The sequence below is a fragment of the Mus musculus genome, chromosome X (assembly GCF_000001635.26).
Source record: "Mus musculus strain C57BL/6J chromosome X, GRCm38.p6 C57BL/6J".
In the NCBI taxonomy this organism is placed as follows: Eukaryota; Metazoa; Chordata; class Mammalia; order Rodentia; family Muridae; genus Mus; species Mus musculus.
Window position 1 is genome coordinate 72746381 of NC_000086.7, and position 21026 is coordinate 72767406.

Here is a 21026-nt window from a genome sequence, read left to right on the forward strand (position 1 = left end):
GGATATGAGGCCGGATGCCTTCTCTAGCTTCCTTGCTCATGGGGTATTGTTTTACCGAAATGGGGGTGGCATCAGCTTTAAGTTCTACCACAACCGGAGGCACTTGTTTAGCCAACCCCATTCCTGCTTGTTCTGCCCAGACATTGGGGAACGCAGTTAGCCAACCTGAAGAGACTGCATTTTTGGGTTGTTTTTCATGCAACCGGTACTCTTCCTCTGTGTTGAGGACAAGGCAGGCAACAGGGGCCTTTCCCCAGCTTACTTGTGGGCCTTCTGAAGTAAATTGGACTTGAGCCTTTAGTTTGGTTAGCAGATCGCGCCCCAAGAGGGGAGCAGGGCACTCAGGTATCACCAGAAAGGAGTGGGTCACTATATTCTTGTCTATCTGAAGAGCTCGTTTGGTCGTCCAGGGGTAAAATTTACTACCAGTGGCTCCAATTACCATGGTCTTTTTGGAGCCCAGCTTGCCTAGGGGGTTAGTGAGTACTGAATGCTCTGCTCCGGTGTCTATCAGGAAGTTGACAGGGGTCCCCTCCACGGACAAAGTTACCCTAGGCTCAGGGAGGGGGTCTGAGCCCCGACTTCCCTAATCATCTTCTAGGGTCAGGACCTTGGATCGCTCCCGCTTTTTAGGGGAATCTCTAGCCCAGTGTCCTTTCTCTTTGCAATAGGCGCATTGGTCTTTTTCCAGTGGTATCTTTCTGCCACCTGGCGGTTTCACTTCCCTGTTGCCCAGGAGCCCTATTTTACCTTTTCCTGACTGTCTATCATTCACAACTGCGGCCAAAATTTTACTCAGATTTCTCTCCTGACGGCGATCCCGTCTATTTTCCCTCTCCTCTATTTCTTTCTTCTCTCTCTCCTGCCTCTCTTCTTCTGTTTCCCTCTTATGATAGACTTTCTCTGCTTCTTTTACTAAATCTTGGAGCGTATGATCTTGGAGCTCCTCCAGCCTTTGCAGCTTTTTCTTAATGTCGGGAGCGGACTGACCAATGAAGGCCATGGCTACAGCGGCTCTCTGCCCCTCTGACAAGGGGTCAAAAGGGGTGTATCTCCTATATGCCTCCATTAGACGCTCAAGGAAGACTGAGGGTGGTTCAGTCTGCCCCTGCAAGACCTCTCTTACCTTAGCCAAATTGGTGGGCCGTCTAGCGGCTCCTCTGAGACCTGCCACTAGAGTCCGGTGATAGACAAGGAGGCGTCCCCTACCTTCCACGGTGTTGTAGTCCCAGTTGGGGCGGTTCAAGGGAAAAGCCTCGTCCACGAGGTTAGGGAGGGCAGTGGGTGTGCCGTCCTCTCCCAGAACATTTTTTCTCGCCTCCATCAGGATTCTTTCTCTTTCTTCTGTAGTAAAAAAAACCTGCAAAAGCTGCTGACAATCATCCCAAGTGGGTTGATGGGAGAACATAAGTGACTCAAGGAGCCCAGTAAGTCCAGAGGGGTTCTCTGAGAAGGGAGGGTGGTTAGTTTTCCAATTGTATAAATCAGAAGAGGAAAAAGGCCAATACTGTAAAGGAATGAGATCATTAGGTCCTGGTGCTGGCCCTCCTACATGTGCTCTGAGTGGCAAGGCAACTGTTGAGTCTGGCCCCCCTTCTTCTCCCGGGCTTCGGCCTTGGCGACTCCGAGTCCCCCCCGCCGGTCCCTGAGCCCCTCTCGCTACTGGTCCCTGTGGTGGGGCAGCTGCAGGTGGCTGTTGGGGCAAGGGGTAAGGGGGAGGTTGGGAGTCCATCCAGAGGAGGTCGTCAATCTCTGGATAGATCTTGGGGGGTGCTGATGGGCCGGACTTTCCGGCTGCATCAGACTGGGCAACCGCTACCGTCAGCTTCGAAGAGTTTGGGGTCCAAGGCTTGACCCATGGAGGTGGGAATTGGACGAGATTCTGCCAGGTCACAATGTAGGGGATCTGATCAGGGTGACCCCCTTCCTCCTGAAAAACAATTCGCCTGACGGCGGAGATTAGTGACAAGTCAAAAGCACCCTCAGGTGGCCAGCCCACTCCAAACGTTGGCCACTCGGAGGCGCAAAAGGTCTGCCACGGACCCTTTCTGACCTCCACCGACTGGTTGTGGGCTCTGACCCGCACCTCCTTCCAATGCTCCAGAGTCAGAGAAAGGGGAGTGGACACAGATTGTCCCATTTCTAGAAAAACAGTAGTCACAACAAGAGCGGACACGAGACTAAGACAAAAAAGAAACCAGAAACGGCGGCGACTCTGCGTCGACCACAAGCAACTCAAAGAATCAGATGGCCTCTCTAAGGCCGGCCGATTGAGACCCTCTGCACGAGGTGGGACTCGAACCCACAATCCCGTGACCAAACACGAGGTGGGACTCGAACCCACGGTCTCGCAACAAGGCGCGAGGTGGGACTCAAACCCACGATCTCGCAACAAAATGCGAGGTGGGACTCGAACCCACGATCTCGCAACTGGGCACGAGGTGGGACTCAAACCCACGATCTCGCAACCCCAAATGGTCTCTTGGCCTCCAAAGGGGTCCACCAGGCGTCCCTGGTCCTCCCCTGTTCCTCCTGGGACGTCTCCCAGGGTGAACGGACGGTGGACACCTGGACACGTCTATCCTTATCCACCCCGCGCTCCCTCTCGGAGCGCGGTCTCACTGAGCGTCCGCAAAACCGAAACTGCGATCGCACCAAACTTAGAAACAGAACACAGACATCAGACCAAAACAGAACAAAGAATCTTACCTCTAAGTGGGTCTAGGACCTCTGGGTGGTTGCGCTGTTTCCCGGCCAATGCACCAAATGAAAGACCCCCGAAGGGAGACCCTCACTTAAGCACTCAAGCCCCAGGACAGCCACGGACCCAAGAAGACACTGAGACCATACATAAAATGTAGAACGTAAGATTTAATAATGCAGCAACATGAAATCACACAGACCAGAGCTCTGGGGTAGAAACTCATACACCTAGTGGTGTAGAGGAGAATCGACGACCAGCCAAAATTTTTCACAGGCTTATATAGTAAAACTCAAGGGGGGAGAACTGGGCAGGGAAAGTACAAGTTTACATCACTAGGGGGTTCTGCCAAGGGAATCTACGTAACTAAGGGGTCATGTCCTATCATTTGGCAATGTATCCGGTTCATTTTGAGGTTGTTCCAGGAGGCCCTTATCTCAAGAATGTTCTTGGAACAGTCTTTAGTTGGGAGGGTTCGAACTCTAGGGTGAGGAGTTCAGGAATGCATTCTGGGGTGAAGAGTTTAGGAGTGTTCCGGGAACAATCTCTAGATGGGAGGGGTCGGGCTCTGGGGTGAAGAAGAGTTCAGTAAAAATTTTTATTCTTCAATGTGATATAGTACACATTAGATATGGAAGATAATAAATAGCAGAGAGATAAAACTTAAGGGTGATTTCCAAGTTTAGAAAGTAAACAACTAGATTGGTGGTTATTCCACTTGCTAAAAGATGTTTTTAAAATACTGAAGATTAGGGTGGTGATATATGAATCAAAATTTCCACCTTGGTCATAGTAATTCTGAGAAACCAATGAAATATTCTAGCAGAAAGTCAGGTAGGTGCTAGGGATTGAAGAACCAATTTTGTAATGTGCACAGAAATAATATTTAACTCCATGGCACCATATGAAATCATAGGATTAAAAAAGAAACTTCTTGAAATTAATAACAGACTGTGATGTTTTCATGAAATCAAACACAAATATGGTAATTTCCTACTCAGTAGCATTTTGCCACTACAGAATATAGCTAGAATGCTGAATGCAAGGCCAAAGCCCTAGTGCATGATGCACATGAATAAGAAAAAAAAAGTTCAATAGTTTTCTCATTGTAGTTGAAATCAAAACAAATAAAAACATTAAAATTTATAACAAAGATTAAGAATATGTCTAATCCTTGGGTATGAACTCAGTGGCCAGTTCTACAGCCCCCAGAGGAGGCTCCACTGCAGGCACTCTAGCATGCCCAGGAACTTAAGATCAGGAGTGAGTAGAACACAGCATCTGTTCCAATACCACTGGGAGTAACTGGGACCAGCAGGATACAGGGACAAAGGAAACCTGCCTGACCAGTGACTACCATTCCTTCTGTCCTATGCCTGGGTACCTTGGGAACAAACTCAGGAGCCAGTCCCATAGCCCCCTGAGGAGGCTCCACTCCCAGGAGCTCTAGCACACCCAAGATCACAGGATCACAGAATCACAGGATCATGGGATTACAGGAGCTTGGTCACACCAGGATCTCAGGGTTTCAGAGGCAGCTTGACTCCCAGAAACTCTTACACACCCAGCATCTCAGGATCACAGGATCCAGGAATCACAAGATCACGAAGACAGCTGGGCTCTGAGGAGTACTGACTCAACTAGCATTACAGGAAGGATAGACTCCAGTCAGATATAGCAAGGGCAGGTACCTCTAGAGATAATCAGATGGCAAGAGGCAAGCATAAGAACATAAGCAACAGAAACCAAGTTTACTTGGCATCATCAGAACCCAATTCTCCCACCATAGCAAGTCCTGGATACACCATCACACCAGAAATGCAAGATGTTAAGAAGAACATAAATAATTCCCTTAAAGAAATACAGGCGAACATAGGTAAACAGCTAGAAGCACTTAAAGAGGAAACACAAAGATCCCTTAAAGAATTACAGGAAAACACAATCAAACAGGAGAAGGAAATGAACAAAACTATCAAGGATCTGAAAATGGAAATAGAAACAATAAAGAAATCACAAAGGGAGACAATCCTGGAGTTAGAAAACCTAGGAAAGAGATCGGGAGTCATAGATGCAAGCATCACCAACAGAATACAAGAGATAGAAGAGAGAATCTCAGGGGCAGAAGAAACATTAGAAAACAACACCATCAATAAGACAAAAAGGCCACCAACAGATTGGGAAAGGATCTTTACCTATCTTAAATCAGATAGGGGGCTAATATCCAATATATATAAAGAACTCAAGAGGGTGGACTCCAGAAAATCAAATAACCCCCTTAAAAGATGGGGCTCAGAGCTAAACAAAGAATTCTCACCCGAGGAATACCGAAAGGCTGAGAAGCACTTAAAGAAATGTTGAACATCCTTAATCATCAGAGAAATGCAAATCAAAACAACCCTGAGATTCCATCTCACACCAGTCAGAATGGCTAAGATCAAAAATTCAGGTGACAGCAGATGCTGGTGAGGATGTGGAGAAAGAGGAACACTCCTCCATTGTTGGTGGGATTGCAAGCTTGTACAACTACTCTGGAAATCAGTCTGGCAGTTCCTCAGAAAATTGGACATAGTACTACCGGAGGATCCCGCAATACCTCTCCTGGGCATATATCCAGAAGATGTCCCAATGGGTAAGAAGAACACATGCTCCACTGTGTTCATAGCAGCCTTATTTGTAATAGCCAGAAGCTGGAAAGAACCCAGATGCCCCTCAACAGAGGAATGGATACAAAATATGTGGTACATTTACACAATGGAGTACTACTCAGCTATTAAAAAGAATGAATTTATGAAATTCCTAGGCAAATGGTTGGACCTGGAGGGCATCATCCTGAGTGAGGTAACACAATCACAAAAGAACTCAAATGATATGTACTCACTGATAAGTGGATATTAGCCCAGAAACTTAGTATAGCGAGATATAAGGTACAATTTGCAAAACACATGAAACTGAAGAAGAATGAAGACCAAAGTGTGGACACTTTGCCCCTTCTTAGAATTGGAAACAATCACCCATGGAAGGAGTTACAGAGACAAAGTTTGGAGCTGAGACAAAAGGATGGACCATCTAGAGACTGCCATATCCAGAGATCCATCCCATAATTAGCCTCCAAACGATGACACCATTGCATACACTAGCAACCATTTGTTGCAAGGACCGAGATATAGCTGTCTCTTGTGAGACAAGGCTGGGGCCTAGCAAACACAGAAGTGGATGCTCACAGTCAACTATTGGATGGATCACAGGGCCCCCAATGGAGGAGCTAGAGAAAGTATCCAAGGAGCTAAAGAGATCTGCAACCCTGTAGGTGCAACATTATGAACTAACCAATACCCCAGAGCTCTTGACTCTAGCTGCATATGTATCAAAAGATGGCCTAGTCGGCCATCACTGGAAAGAGAGGCCCATTGGACAGGCAAACTTTATATGCCCCAGTACTGGGGAACGTCAGGGCCAAAAAGTGGGAATGGGTGGTGTCTTAGTCAGGGTTTCTATTCCTGCACAAACCTCAGGACCAAGAAACAAGTTGGGGAGGAAAGGGTTTATTCGGCTTACACTTCCATACTGCTGTTCATCACCAAGGAAGCCAGGACTGGAACTCAAGCAGGTCAGGAAGCAGGAGCTGATGCAGAGGCCATGGAGGGATGTTCTTTACTGGCTTGCCTCACCTGGCTTGCTCAGCCTGCTTTCTTATAGAACCCAAGACTACCAGCCCAGAGATGGTCCCACCCACAAGGGGCCTTTCCCCCTTGATCACTAATTGAGAAAATGCCTTACAGTTGTATCTCATGGAGGCATTTCCTCAACTGAAGCTCCTTTCTCTATGATAACTCCAGCTGTGTCAAGTTGACACAAAACTAGCCAGTACAATTGACCCCTTGTCAACTTGACACACAAAAACATCACTAGTAAGCCTCAACCCTTACAATCTTATTCATCCCCAAGATCTAAATAACTTTAAAAGTCCCACAGTCTTTACATATTCTTAAAATTTCAATCTCTTTAAAATATCCATCTCTCTTAAAATCCAAAGACTTTTTACAATTAAAAGTCTCTTAACTGTGGGCTCCACTAAAACAGTTTCTTCCTTCAAGAGGGAAAATATCAGGGCACAGTCACAATCAAAAGCAAAAGTCAATCTCCAACCGTCCAATGTCTGGGATCCAACTCACGATCTTCTGGGCTCCTCCAAGGGCTTGGGTCACTTCTCCAGCCATGCCCTTTGTAGCACACGCGTCATCCTCTAGGCTCCAGATGCCTGTACTCCACTGCTGCTGCTGCTCTTGGTGGTCATCTCATGGTACTGGCATCTCCAAAACACTGCATGACCCCTTCAGTCCTGGGCCATCAATTGCAACTGAGGCTGCACTTTCACCAATGGCCTTCCATGGCCTCTCACAGTGCCAAGCCTCAGCTGCTCTGCTCAACTCCTTCATGCCTTCAAAACCAGTACCACCTGGGTGACCCTTACACATTACCAAGTCCAGCCACAGCACAATGTACAACTTTGGCTATATCTGGAACACAGCCACTGTGCTCTCAGAAAACACTTCCCAGAAAATGTCACCTCAATGATGCTGGTCTCTTCTTAATCACCGCTAATTTCTTAGCTCCAGCTAACCAGCATCAATAGTCCCAGTAATGCAAAGTTTTTGCTTTAGTAGTTCTGGTATCTTGTTAATCACAGCTGATTCTTCAGCCCCAGCTAACCAGAACTACAGAATCTTCACAATCAAAACAGGAATGGCCCTGAAAAGAGTCTTTAATTTTCCCTCTGAAATTTCACAAGCCAGGCCTCCATCTTCTGCACTGTTCTCAACATTATCTTCCAAGCTCCTACAAAACATCTGACAGAGCTCTTAACAACGAATAGATCTTCAAGCCCAAAATTCCAAAGTCCTTCCACAGACCTCCCCAAAACATGGTCAGGTTGTCACAGGAATACCCCACTCTGCTGGTACCAATTTGTCTTAGTCAGGGTTTCTATTCCTGCACAAACCTCAGGACCAAGAAACAAGTTGGGGAGGAAAGGGTTTATTCGGCTTACACTTCCATACTGCTGTTCATCACCAAGGAAGCCAGGACTGGAACTCAAGCAGGTCAGGAAGCAGGAGCTGATGCAGAGGCCATGGAGGGATGTTCTTTACTGGCTTGCCTCACCTGGCTTGCTCAGCCTGCTTTCTTATAGAACCCAAGACTACCAGCCCAGAGATGGTCCCACCCACAAGGGGCCTTTCCCCCTTGATCACTAATTGAGAAAATGCCTTACAGTTGTATCTCATGGAGGCATTTCCTCAACTGAAGCTCCTTTCTCTATGATAACTCCAGCTGTGTCAAGTTGACACAAAACTAGCCAGTACAGGTGGGTAGGGGAGTGGGGGGGTTGGTGTAGGGGACTTTTGGGATAGCATTGGAAATGTAATTGAGGAAAATACGTAATAAAAAAAAAAGAAAACTGACACAAGAGTCAAAGAAAATGCAAAAAAAAAAAAAAAATCCTAACCCAAAGCATCCAGGAAATTCAGGACACACTGAGAAGACCAAACCTAAGGATAACAGGTATAGAAGAGAAGGAAGATTTCCAATTTAAAAGGCCAGTAAATATCTTCAACAAAATTATAGAAGAAAACTTCTGCAACCTAAAGAGATGCCCATGAACATACAAGAAACCTACAGAACTCCAAATAGACTGAACCAGAAAAGAAATTCCTCCCTTCACGTAATAGTTAAAACACCAAATGCACAAAACAAAGAAAAAATATTAAAAGCAGTAAGGGAAAAAAATTCCAATAGCATGTAAAAGCAGACCTATCAGAATTACACCAGACTTCTCACCAGAGACTATGAAACCTAGAAGATCCTGGGCAGATGTTATCCAGACCCTAAGAGAACAAAAATGCCAGCCCAGACTACTATACCCAGCAAAACTCTCAATTATCATAGATGGAGAAAACAAGATATTCTATGACAAAACCAAATTTATACAATATCTTTCCACAAATCCAGCCCTACAGATGATAATAAATGGAAAACACTGACACATGGAGGGAAACTACACCCTAGAAAAGAAGGAAAGTAATCTTTCAACAAATCTAAAAGAAGATAGCCACACAAACATAATTCCACCTCCAACAACAAAAATAACAGGGAGTAGCAATCAATTTTCCCTAATATCTCTTAACATCAATGGACTCAATTTCCCAATCAAAAGACATAGACTGGATACATAAACAGGACCCAGGATTTTGCTGCACACAGGAAATGCACCTCAGTGACAAAGACAGACATTACCTCAAAATAAAAGGTTGGAATACAATTTTCCAAGCAAATGGTCCCGAGAAACAAGCTGGAGTAGCCATTCTAATATTGAATAAAATTGACTTTCAACCAAGAGTTATCAAAAAGGGTAAGGAAGGACACTCTTCATCCGGTTCAAAGGAAAAATCTACCAAGATGAACTCTCAATTCTGAACGACTATGCTACAAATGCAAGGGCACCCATATTCATAAAAGAAACTCACTAAAGCTCAAAACACACATCCCATCCCACACAATAATAGTGGGAGACTTTAACACCCCACTCTCAACAATGAACAGACCATGGAAACAGAAATTAAACAGAAACACAGTGAAACTAACAGAAGTTATGGACCAAATAGATTTAACAGATATCTATAGAACATTTTATCCTAAAACAAAAGAATATATGTTCTTCTCAGCACCTCATGGTACCTTCTCCAAAATTGATCATATAATTGGCCACAAACCAGGCCATAACAGTTACAAGAGGATTGAAATAACCCCATGCATCCTATCAGATCACCACGGACTAAGGCTGGTATTAAATTCTAACAAAAACAATGGAAAACACACATATACATGGAAACTGAACAATGCTCTACTCAATCATAACTTGGTCAAGGAAGAAAAAAAAAGAAAGAAGTTAAAGACATTTTAGAATTTAATGAAAATGTAGACACATCATACCAAAACTTATGGAACACAATGAAAGCACTAGTAAGAGGAAAACTCATAAGTGCCTCCAAAAAGAAACTGGAGAGAGCTTACACTAGCAGATTGACAGCATACATGAAAGCTCTAGAACAAAAAGAAGCAAATACACCCAAGAGGAGTAGACTGCAGGAAATAATCAAACTCAGGGCTGAAATCAACCAAGTGGAAACAAAAAGAACTATACAAAGAATCAACAAAACCAGAAGCTGGTTCTTTGAGAAAATCAACAAGATAGATAGACCCTTATCCATACTCACCAGAGGTCACAGAGACAGTATCCAAATTAATAAATTCAGAAATGAAAAGAGAGACATAACAATGGAAACTGTGGAAATTCAAAAAATCATCAGATCTTACTACAAAAGTTTATACTCAACTAAATTGGAAAATCTGGATTAGATGAACAATTTTCTAGACACACACAAGGTGCCAAAGTTAAAACAGGATCAGATAAACTTTCTAAACAGTCCCATAACCCCTAAAGAAATAAGTAACTAATAGTCTCCCAACCAAAAAAGCCCAGGACTAGATGGGTTTAGTGGAGAATTCTATCAGACATTTAAATAAGGCCCAATACCAGTACTCTTCAAACTAGAAACAGAAGGTACACTACCCCATTCATTCTATGAAACCAAAATTAGGCTTATACCTAAACTACACAAAGACCAAACAAAGAAAGAGAACTTCAGACCAATCTCCCTTATGAACTTTGATGCAAAAAATACTCAATAAAATTATTGCCACCTGAATGTAAGAACTCATCAAAATGATCATTCATCAAGATCAATATGAGTTCATCCCAGGGATGCAGGAATAGTTCAATATATGGAAATCCATCAATGTAATCCACTACATAAACAAACTCAAAGAAAAAAACTACATGATCATTTCATTAGTTGCTGAAAAAGCATTTGACAAAATTCAGCATCCCTTCATGTTAAAGGTCTTAGAAAGATCAGGAATTCAAGGTCCATACCTAAACATAGTAAAAGCAATATACAGCAAAATAGAAGCCAACATCAAATTGAATGGAGAGAAACTTGAAGCAATCCCACTAAAATCAGTGACTAGACAAGGCTGCCCACTCTTTCCCTATCTATTCAACATAGTACTTGAAGTTCTAGCTAGGCTAATTAGACAACAAAAGGAGGTCAAAGGGATACAAATTGCAAAGGAAGAAGTCAAAATATCATTATTTGCAGGTGATATGGTCGTATACTTAAATTACTCCAAAAATTCTACCAGAGAAATACTAAAGCTGATAAACAACTTCAGCAAAGTGGCTGGATACAAAATTAACTCAAACAAATCAGTAGCCTTCCTCTACTCAAAGGATAAACAGGCTGAGAAAGAAATTCGGGAAATGAGACCCTTCACAATCGTCACAAATAATATTACATACCTTGGTGTGACTCCAAAGCAAGTGATGGGTCTGTATGACAAGAACTTCAAGTTGCTGAAGAAAGACTCAAAGATCTCAGAGAATGAAAAGATCTCCCATGCTCATGGATTGGCAGGATTAATATAGTAAAAATGGCTATCTTGCCAAAAGCAATATACAGATTCAATGCAATACCCATCAAAATTCCAATTCACTTCTTCATAGATTTAGAAAGAGCAATTTTCAAATACATCTGGAATACCAAAAAAACTATTCTCAACAATAAAAGAACTTCTGGGGGAATCACCATCCCTGACCTCAAGCTGTATTACAGAGCAATAGTGATAAAAAAAACAAACAAACAAACAAAAAAAAAACTGCATGGTATTGGTACAGAGACAGGTAGGAAAATCGAGGGAATAGAATTGAAGACTGAAAAATGAACCCACACACCTATGGTCATTTGATTTTGACAAAGGAGCTAAAACCATCCAGTGGAAAAAAGACATCATTTTCAACAAATGGTGCTGGTTCGACTGGAGGTCAGCATGTAGATGAATGTAAATTGATCCATTCTTATCTCCTTGTACAAAGCTCAAGTCTAAGTGGATCAATGTACTGACCAGCAGGACCCAGTTATTTGTGGGTACTAGGGGAACCGCAAACCTGCAAGAGAAATGGGCAGGAAAAAAGAGAGAGACCAAGGAGGATTCCTGTCAAGGTCTGAGTTTATTAGGCTGAAAAGCCAGGTTATAAGCACACAGTGAGATAGGGAAATAGGGAAGGGCTGAGGGGGAATTAACAAAGAACAAAGAAGTAGGCATCTGGGTACATGAAGGCTGAATTCTGACTGCAGGCGGGAGGCACTCTGAGTCTTATCTCAGGAATATAGATTCCTCCTTAACAGCCTGGGGTGTCAAGCTGGGCTCAGCACAAAACTCAGGTCCTTAGAAGTCTTGTGAGTCAGGAAGAGATAAGGAAGAGAGGACTATAATTCAAACTTTTAGGGTCTTAGGTGCCAGGAAGGGATAGGGAGGAGGAGGAGGTGACCAGCTCCTAACACAAGGCCATTTGGCTTATTAGGATGGGAAACTGTGAAAGGCTTACTTACTTTCTCATGGTATGGTCTCCAACAGATCAAGGACCTCCACATAACACCAGATGCACTGAAACTAATAGAGGAGAAAGTGGGGAAGAGCTTCAAACACATGGGCACAGGGTAAAATCTTCTGAAGAGAACACCAATAGCTTATGCTTTAAAATCAGGAATTGACAAATGGAACCTCATAAAGTTGCAAACCTTGTGTAAGGCAAAGGACACTGTCAATAGGACAAAAAGGCAACCAACAGATTCAGAAAAGATCTTTACCAATCCTACATCTGATAGAGGGCTAATATCCAATATATACAAAGAACTCAAGAAGTTAGACTCCAGAAAAACAATTAACCCTATTAAAAAAAAACTGGGGTACAGAGCTAAACAGAAAATTCTCAACTGAGGAGACTTGAATGGCTGAGAAGCACTTAAAGAAATGTTGAACATCCTTATTCATCAGGGAAATGCAAATCAAAACAACCCTGAGATTCTACCTCACACCAGTCAGAATGGCTAAGATCAAAAATTCAGGTGACAGCAGATGCTGGCGAGGGTGTGGAGAAAGAGGAACATTCCTCAAGCAACTACATATAAGTGTAGTCACTACCCTTCATCAAAGAAGCTTTTCTTTACAGAAAACAGAGACCATCACATACACACAGTTGGACACAATGCAGAGAGATCAATAAGTTGTGGAAGTGCAGCCCCAACAGATACATCTGTATCAAAATCCCCATGATGGGTCTGTGACTCAGGGAATATGGTGGATCATGGAGTAGAACAATTGTAAGAGCCACAATACCAAGCATCCTATTGTGAAACAGTCTCTCATAGGAATGGCTGCATAAATAAGACCAGTACAACGGCAATATCAATAGAAATGCTAACATGGAAGGCATAAATTTTCATTGTCTCCCACCCCTACCAAAGAGCTATAGGTAACTAATGACTACTGCAGAAAGATAATAATAATAATGAAAAAAAGAGAGAGAGAGCGACATGGGAGGGATTTAAATGATGATACCTAGGAGGTGCTGGAGGCATAAAAGGGAAGAGACAAAGTGATGTGACTGTGTTTTAAATTAAAATGTATTTTAAAGACAGAAATGGACGTAATTATTTTCTCCTTAACCTTCTTCTGTCTTCCTTCTCCATGAAAATATCATGAGGGACTTTTTAAGATACCTTGCTGAAAAACATAATCACTATATGTAACATTTCTTTGATGTATAGAGATAGTAAATATCCTAATTAAATTTTTTTAAAGGTTGGAAAGATGGCTGTCAGCCAGGTGCTTGTCACATAAATGTAAGAACTTGCATTTGATCCCAAAACCCATGTCGAAAGCTAGGCATTGTGGCACATATATAGTTATGCACACACATATAATTAGAGCAAGGAGGGGCCAGAGATGGGGTGGATAGTGGAGGCTCACAGCTACAGCATAAGTAGCAACTTCCAGGCCAAGGAAAGACCTTGACTCAAAAAGAAGGAAATGATATATAGCTCCAGAAGTAGAACACTAAAGTTGTTCTTTGGCCTTCACGTACAACAAGACCCACATGAACATGGAGAGAGAGAGAGAGAGAGAGAGAGAGAGAGAGAGAGAGAGAGAGAGAGAGCTAAAAGCCTCACTCTGCTTTACCTTACTCAGTCCTCCATTATAGAAAATGTGGTAGTAGGCAAGGCTTAACTCTATCACAGTAAATAATCAGCATGGTGCAGGATCTATAGCAGGTACCAAGGATAAGCATCTGGGATAACACTTAAGCATTTAAGTGGAGTTCCTTTAGCAACAGCCCTAATTATAATTCGTTCTAAGACATCAAAATGGATAACTAAGCCAATTTAGTCATTCTTAACTTGCCTTTGAAAAGCAAGTAACTATCACAAAATAGAAATTTTCAAAACTTAAATAGCCTGCAAAAAATAATAATAACTTGGGACATCTTTTAAATTTCTAGTGTAGCTATGTTCACCAATGATTCTAATGGTCGATTTCAATGCTGGCAGCCTCTGTTACTGAAATCTATCCCAAGTTCAATCTCATGGGAATGTATTGATTGAAACATCTTTGAAACTGAGTGTAAGTCAGGCCCTCCAACTAATGAAATTATATATGAAAAGACAGAAATAAAAGTCACATAGATTAGTTCTTTTCATTTGGAAGGTATGGTGGTTTGTATATGCACGGACCAGGAGGTGTGGCCTTGTTGGAGTAGGTTTGTCACTGTGTCTGTGGGCTTTAAGAGCCTCAGCCTATCTGCCTGGAAGTCAGTATTCTTCTAATGACGATGTAGAACTCTCAGCTCCCCCAGCACCATGTCTGCCTGGATGCTGCCATGCTCCCACCTTGATGATAATGGACTGAACCTCTGAACCTGTAAGACAGCCCCAATCAAATGTTGTCCTTATAAGAGTTCTCTTGGTCATGGTATCTGTTCACAGCAGTAAAACTCTAAGACAGAAGGTGAGGGGAAAGGAACAGAAAAGATGAATAAATTTAATAATCTCAAGTATTTCTTTTTCATCTATATGTGCCTAGTTAGTTGGATCATTTTACTCAATATCCAAATCTCTATCCAAGGGTATTGGAGTGCTTGTCACATTTGAAGTAGGAACAGAAAAATATTATCTTCTCTGAGATAACGTTGTGTAGAAGGAAATCCAGTACCTTTTCAGAAAAAATAACTAAAACTTCTAACCCTTACACATGAAGAATAAATACTCCCATTTGACAAGAATGGTTTTCCAAGTATTTATTGAAGCCTGAATACAATGACTCAGATTTTACTTAAGCTAAAAACCAAGTCCCAAATTGAGGGCCCAGATAAACACTGACTCACCACTACTAACTCACACTCCTACAGTTTTGGGGGGTTTTGTTTCTTTTTAACAATCCTTGGAGCTAAAACTAAAAGACTCAAAGACTTGAAAGTGGCTGTAAACATCATGATACTGCACTGACCCTGCTTCCTTTTTGTTTGAATGAGAGTTCTAACATTGCTTCCTAGTGCTGGGATATGTATTCCAGCCTGAGAGTGACCACTGGTGCTGGGGGTGGAGCAAAAAGGGAATTTAAGTGCCTGGGCTGAAGAGGTCTATGAGTAGCTTCAAGAGTATCTTCTATGCCTGCATGTTCACTCCACTCAGGGCACTTAGTACTATCTTGGCACTTCCACTTAAACTTAGCTGAAAGGTTAAGTGTTTTATGTAACATTGTTAAATGTTCTGTTGTAACAGTACTACCACCAAACCTTTCGCTGGCCAGGCTTTCACAATTATAAGTTCAACCCCTAAAAGCAAAAAAAGTGCCCATATGATGTTATCAAAGTGACACTAGACATTAAGTGTGTTTTGAAAAATGTGAGAGTGCCACTCAGAACCCCAGTTGCAAGTTGATATTGTCCAGGCATAAGTTCTATGTAGAGAGATTTAGCATGCCATCTAGCAGGACCATTCTAAAGTGGTTTTTGCTCTTATCTTCCTCTTTGGCTGACAGAGACACTTGTGTCCACATAGAAGTCTGACAGCTCCCTGCCCTCAGTTCTATGACCTCCTTTTTCTTGTCGCAGATGCTATTCCACAACTTTTGGAGTTTTAGAGTAATTCTACTCCAGCTTCTATTTCTTAGAAAAACTTAAATTAGCATTCACATTGTATTAAGTATCTGAAACGTTAATATAGATAAATTAAGACTATAAAAATCAACTGAAAAGAAAGGCTATAATGGTGAGGAAATTGGACAGATTATTCTATTCTAAATGGGGCTTGTCTTAGTTATAATTTTATTGCTGTGAAGAGACACCATAACCATGGCAACTCTTATAAAGAAAAACATTTAATTGGGGCTGGCTTAAAGGTTTAGTCCATTGTTGTCACAGTAGGAAACATGGCAGTGTGCAGACAGACATTGTGCTGGAGGAAATGAGAGCTCTACATCATGAACTGCAGACAGCAGAAGGAAACTGTGTGCCACACTGGCTGTATCTTAAGCATACAAAACCTCAAATCTGCCTCCATGGTGACATATTTCCACCAACAAGGCCTGTTGATCATGCCAAGCATTCAGATACATGAATCTATGGAGGCCATTCCTATTCAAACCACCACAAGGTTCAAAGTACCCTAGGAAATCAGCATATTTGACCCATGGTTTGGCTTCTCACAGCTTTCAGGCTACTCAGCACTAGCACACATATCAATTACTTCTTTACAGATGGTGAAGAGTCTAAACTACATCAAATCTTGGAATGTAATAGAAGGAAAACATCAGCTGAAGGAGATTCAGATATTGTTTCACAGTTAACAGCTATCTGTGTTCAGGGAATGTTCTTGACCAAAGCTCAGAAATGAACACCAAATCTGCAGATTTTACGCACACACACACACACACACACACAGAGAGAGAGAGAGAGAGAGAGAGAGAGAGAGAGAGAGAGAGAGAAAGTGAGTTGCTGAGGAATAGGCAACCCTCATTAATCTCTGAGATTGAGATTCTGGGCACTACATAATTCATGATGACAGAGACAGTTAAAATTACATTATATTTTCTTTTTCCTGACAAAGTTTGATGGTTTAAGCAGTTATTCACTGCTTGGAACACTACTACGATGATGTGACTTTTAAAGGGATAAAGAAAAAAAAAAGGCTGTGGAATTCAAGTGATTAAAGGAACCACTGAAGATTTTCTATTATTATTATTATTATTATTGATATTTGTGGTTTTAGTTCTTAATTACATTTTATTCATTTAGAGAAGCACATGCATGCAGGATGCATGTGTTGTGGTCAGAGAACAACTCACAGGAGGTCTCAATTCCTCTGCAGCTAAGCCATAAGAAACAAAGAAGCTCCATGTTAACCTAGCAGCAGATACTCCTACACAGTGAGCCACCTAGGCAACTATTGTTTTATTGTCTGGTTTTTTGTGGTTCTTTTTTGAGACTGGATCTCACTACACAGGCCAGACTAACCCAAGAACTCACTATTTAGCCTATACAGAGTTCAAAGTTGTGATCCCCCTGCTTTTGTTTTCAAGATAGGAAATGGCAAGTATGTGCCACAATTCCCAGTGTATCTGTTAGCTTTTACCTTTTGCCTTTTGTATTGATTTCTATAAAGTAAATTAAAGGTGTTCAACATGAAATCTGCCTCCACTACCTTGTTCTAACCAGGAATGTAAGTTATATAGAGAAAATGAAATCATTTCGAAGCAAGACAACGTGTCACAAGCTGGCAACTGAAGAAGAAGAGTGTTAAAACACACGAAATAATACCAAGAGGAAAATGGGATTCATGGTAGAGACAGCCAGTGTGTGTGTGTATTGCAGGCCTTTCCTATGACTTCCGAGTTTCTAAAATCTGAAGACTTGAATGATGAAGCCTGGTTCTGAGTAATGGGTTTCATAGGAATATCACAAGTAGGCTAATCTGTGTGACCAAATGCAAGCCATGCCACAATAGACAACAGAGCTTCATCCAAGAGCAGTCTCCAAGAAGAAATTGCAATACAAGCATAAAAGCAGTTAAATTAATACCAGAGAGGTTTGTTCATTTAGTTTAAGCCAGTAGCTTTTGCTCATAACTTATTGCAAGTCCTGTCCTTATTGCAAGCACTCACACTGACTCCTGGGTTCCTGAGTCACTGAATGTCAAGTGTGGTGAGATGCTGAGGTGGTGCTGCTAAAGTTAGAATGCTCAAAGTTGCCAATTAATTCTGTGCAAAAAGGTGTTTACATCAGCTTCCACTTTGGGCCCAGTGTAATGTTCCTGGAGCCTCCTCAGAAGCCCCCATTCATTTCAAGGCTGGAAATAAGCAATTGCTTACAGCAAAGTTATGAATCTATTTGTTAAGCCACAACCGGTTCTATTTATCATCTATTTTCCTCGCCCCTTATTACTTTCCTAGTCCTGTGTAACAAATTGCCACATGTTTAGTAGCTGTAAACAAAGCACGTTCCCTTTTTCTTCTTTTTTTCATTTTGTTTGGATCAGGAGTCTGATGCAACATAGCTAGATCCTCTGCTCACAGTCTCACAAGGCTGCATCAGGAAAGAAGGCTTTCAGGATCCATTTTCAGCTTTGTGCTCTCATGGTTGCTGGCAGAAACCAACCTTTTGCTGTACAACTGGATGGCTTTGGGCTTGCTCTTGACTGTAGGCAGAAGCTTAAGGACTTCAGATTGAAAAAGAAATTTTCTGCCAGCTAGTATCTTAAAAAAAAATTAGGTCACCATTAGAAGGATGACACTACTGCCTTGACAATATTTTACTGCTTAGATGCTAATTCTAAGTAATACATACACTCTAGATGATTTTACACAGAGGTCACCTCTGGATATGTCACCCAGTGCTACCCCATTATCTAGCAGCTCACTTTTTAGAATATAGGCAGTTTCTATTCATCATATCACCAACTGCACTTGCAAAGGGACTCAAATGTCACTTGTGGTTAATATCTTCACAGAGTCATTCTATCAGCTCCACTGCCGTATGATCATCATGATTGCCAGGTCAGCCATGCATGATTGCCACTAAGCACTAAGGATCAAAACCAAGCATGCAAATTCACCTATGTGGTCACTGGACCCACATTAGACATCTTGTGAGAGCTTGATAAAAAACAATGGAGATTCTCAGAACAGCGAAATGGCTCCATGAGTAAAAGTAGCTGCCATCAACTCTAACAACTTGAGTTTGATCCCTAGGGCCCATATAGGAGAAAGAGAAAACAATCTCCACAAATTGCCCTCTGATCTCTATATGTGTCATGGCATGCATGTGTGCATACACACAGAAACATAACATCTATACACATACATACATAAATATACATACACATATATACACAGAGATACACAGACAGACACACACACACAAACACACATACACACACACACTAAATAAATGTAACTTGTTTTAAATGGAGGTTCTCTGGCCCTAAATTTGAACTTCTCATTCAGAAATTCTGGAGGAAAGCTCAACAGCTTATGTTTTAATAAGTTCTCAATGGCATATCAATTCATGCTCTGAATTGAGTAGCACTGCACTCAAAGAATAGGCTTTTTGGATTACAGGAGACTATAGAAAAGGCAATCCAGGTTCCTTAGTATACAGATTTGAAGGGGCCCACTCTGGTGGGAATAAGTAGTAACTTACTTTCTCACAGTTCTGGAAACTGGAAGTCCACGATCAAACATCAGCAAGTCTTTCTCCTAAGAAAAATTCCTATGGGTTATATAGACAGCCCTTTTCTCCTTGTGGCACATTAAAGTCTCTCTCTCTCTCTCTCTCTCTCTCTCTCTCTCTCTCTCTCTCTCTCTGTGTGTGTGTGTGTGTGTGTGTGTGTGTGTGTGTGTGTGTGTGTGTGTGTCCTAATTGCATCATATTACAAGGGCACCAGTCCTATTGTATCAGGGTGTGACTTAATAACATCTTTAGGGGTCCTACCTCCCAGCACAGTCAGTCACATTCTGAAATATGGGATTAGAACATCAGTGTATGTATTTTAGGGGGTATAACTGAGCCTATAATATCCTGTTCTTTCTATCATTTCACAAACAGATATACAAAAAAAGAAAACGAGATTGCTGCTGGGCTGAGAAAGTAGCCCTGCATTTACACATACTGGATCTCTATTTGCTCTTTTTTATTGAGGAAACAATAGGTTTATTAACACCTAGAAGTCATGATTTGGGGTACTATTTCTAGAAGTCATTTGAGAATTCCAACAGCTCAATAGTGGGAAATCTTGTGGTCCCTAGGATGTTGCCACTCTCCTGATAGAAAAAGAACGACTGGTTCTATTTGGACACTCTACCTTCTACAGGAATTAAAGAACATCAGACTATGAACTATAGCACCCTTAGACAGCTCCCAGGGCATATCCAGTCAGTTCTGCTGAAGGCACTATATTCATTGGCCTTTGGGCCTCTTTGGCTTGTGAGTACAAATGAAGTGACAGTGAAGCAATAATTTCAATTTCATTAACCTGTTTCCTGACAAGTCCACCTTAGTTGTTCTTAGGTGCATCTTGTGTGTCCACAATTTGCACATTCCAGAATAGCTGCTGTGCTGCCCGGTAGTCTTTTGCCAAAGCTCATGCTATTGTTGCTTAGTAGATAAAGCAGATGGAGTGCTTAATGGCTCAGAATGGCAGGCCCCATCAAATGACAATTAAGCATTGCTTCTGCCAGGCACAATAGGCCCTTCCAGGGATATTGCTTGGCCAAGAATGGTTACCATTCATGTTATTCTTTAGGCAGAGGCTAGCCCCCCCCCTTTTTTTTTTTGCTTGTGTAAGCTCGTATAAAGACAGAACTAAGTGCTTGTGTTTGAAAGATGAGTAAGACTACCTTCCTCCTGTGTTGTCATTTGTAACTTGTTTCAAGTTGCTTTCCTAGCCTACTCCAGAGATATTTTGTATACAATATGAAATGATACATTGTATTAAACATCTATGGTTAGTCTAACAAGTTTTAGACAAGGGGACAGTGTCACAGGCAGAAAGGATTGTACTCATTTGTCAAAGCCATTTCTACAGAGTTAAATAACTAATAGAGTTGGATTTTTTAATCACTCAGGAATTTTCTATATGTCAGTAAAAGAGCCATGTTTTCAAATTTTAAAATAATATATTACCAACAATAGAATCAAATACATTTTAGGTTTATGTTGTTAATTTTCCTGTTGTGTAAAAATGCCCTAACAAAAGCAACTTAGAGGAGAAAGATCTTATCCAACTCATAATTCCAGGTTGTACTCCATCATGAGAGGCAAGTCACAACAGCAGGAACTTGAGGGAATTGTCACATTACACATACAGTCAAGATT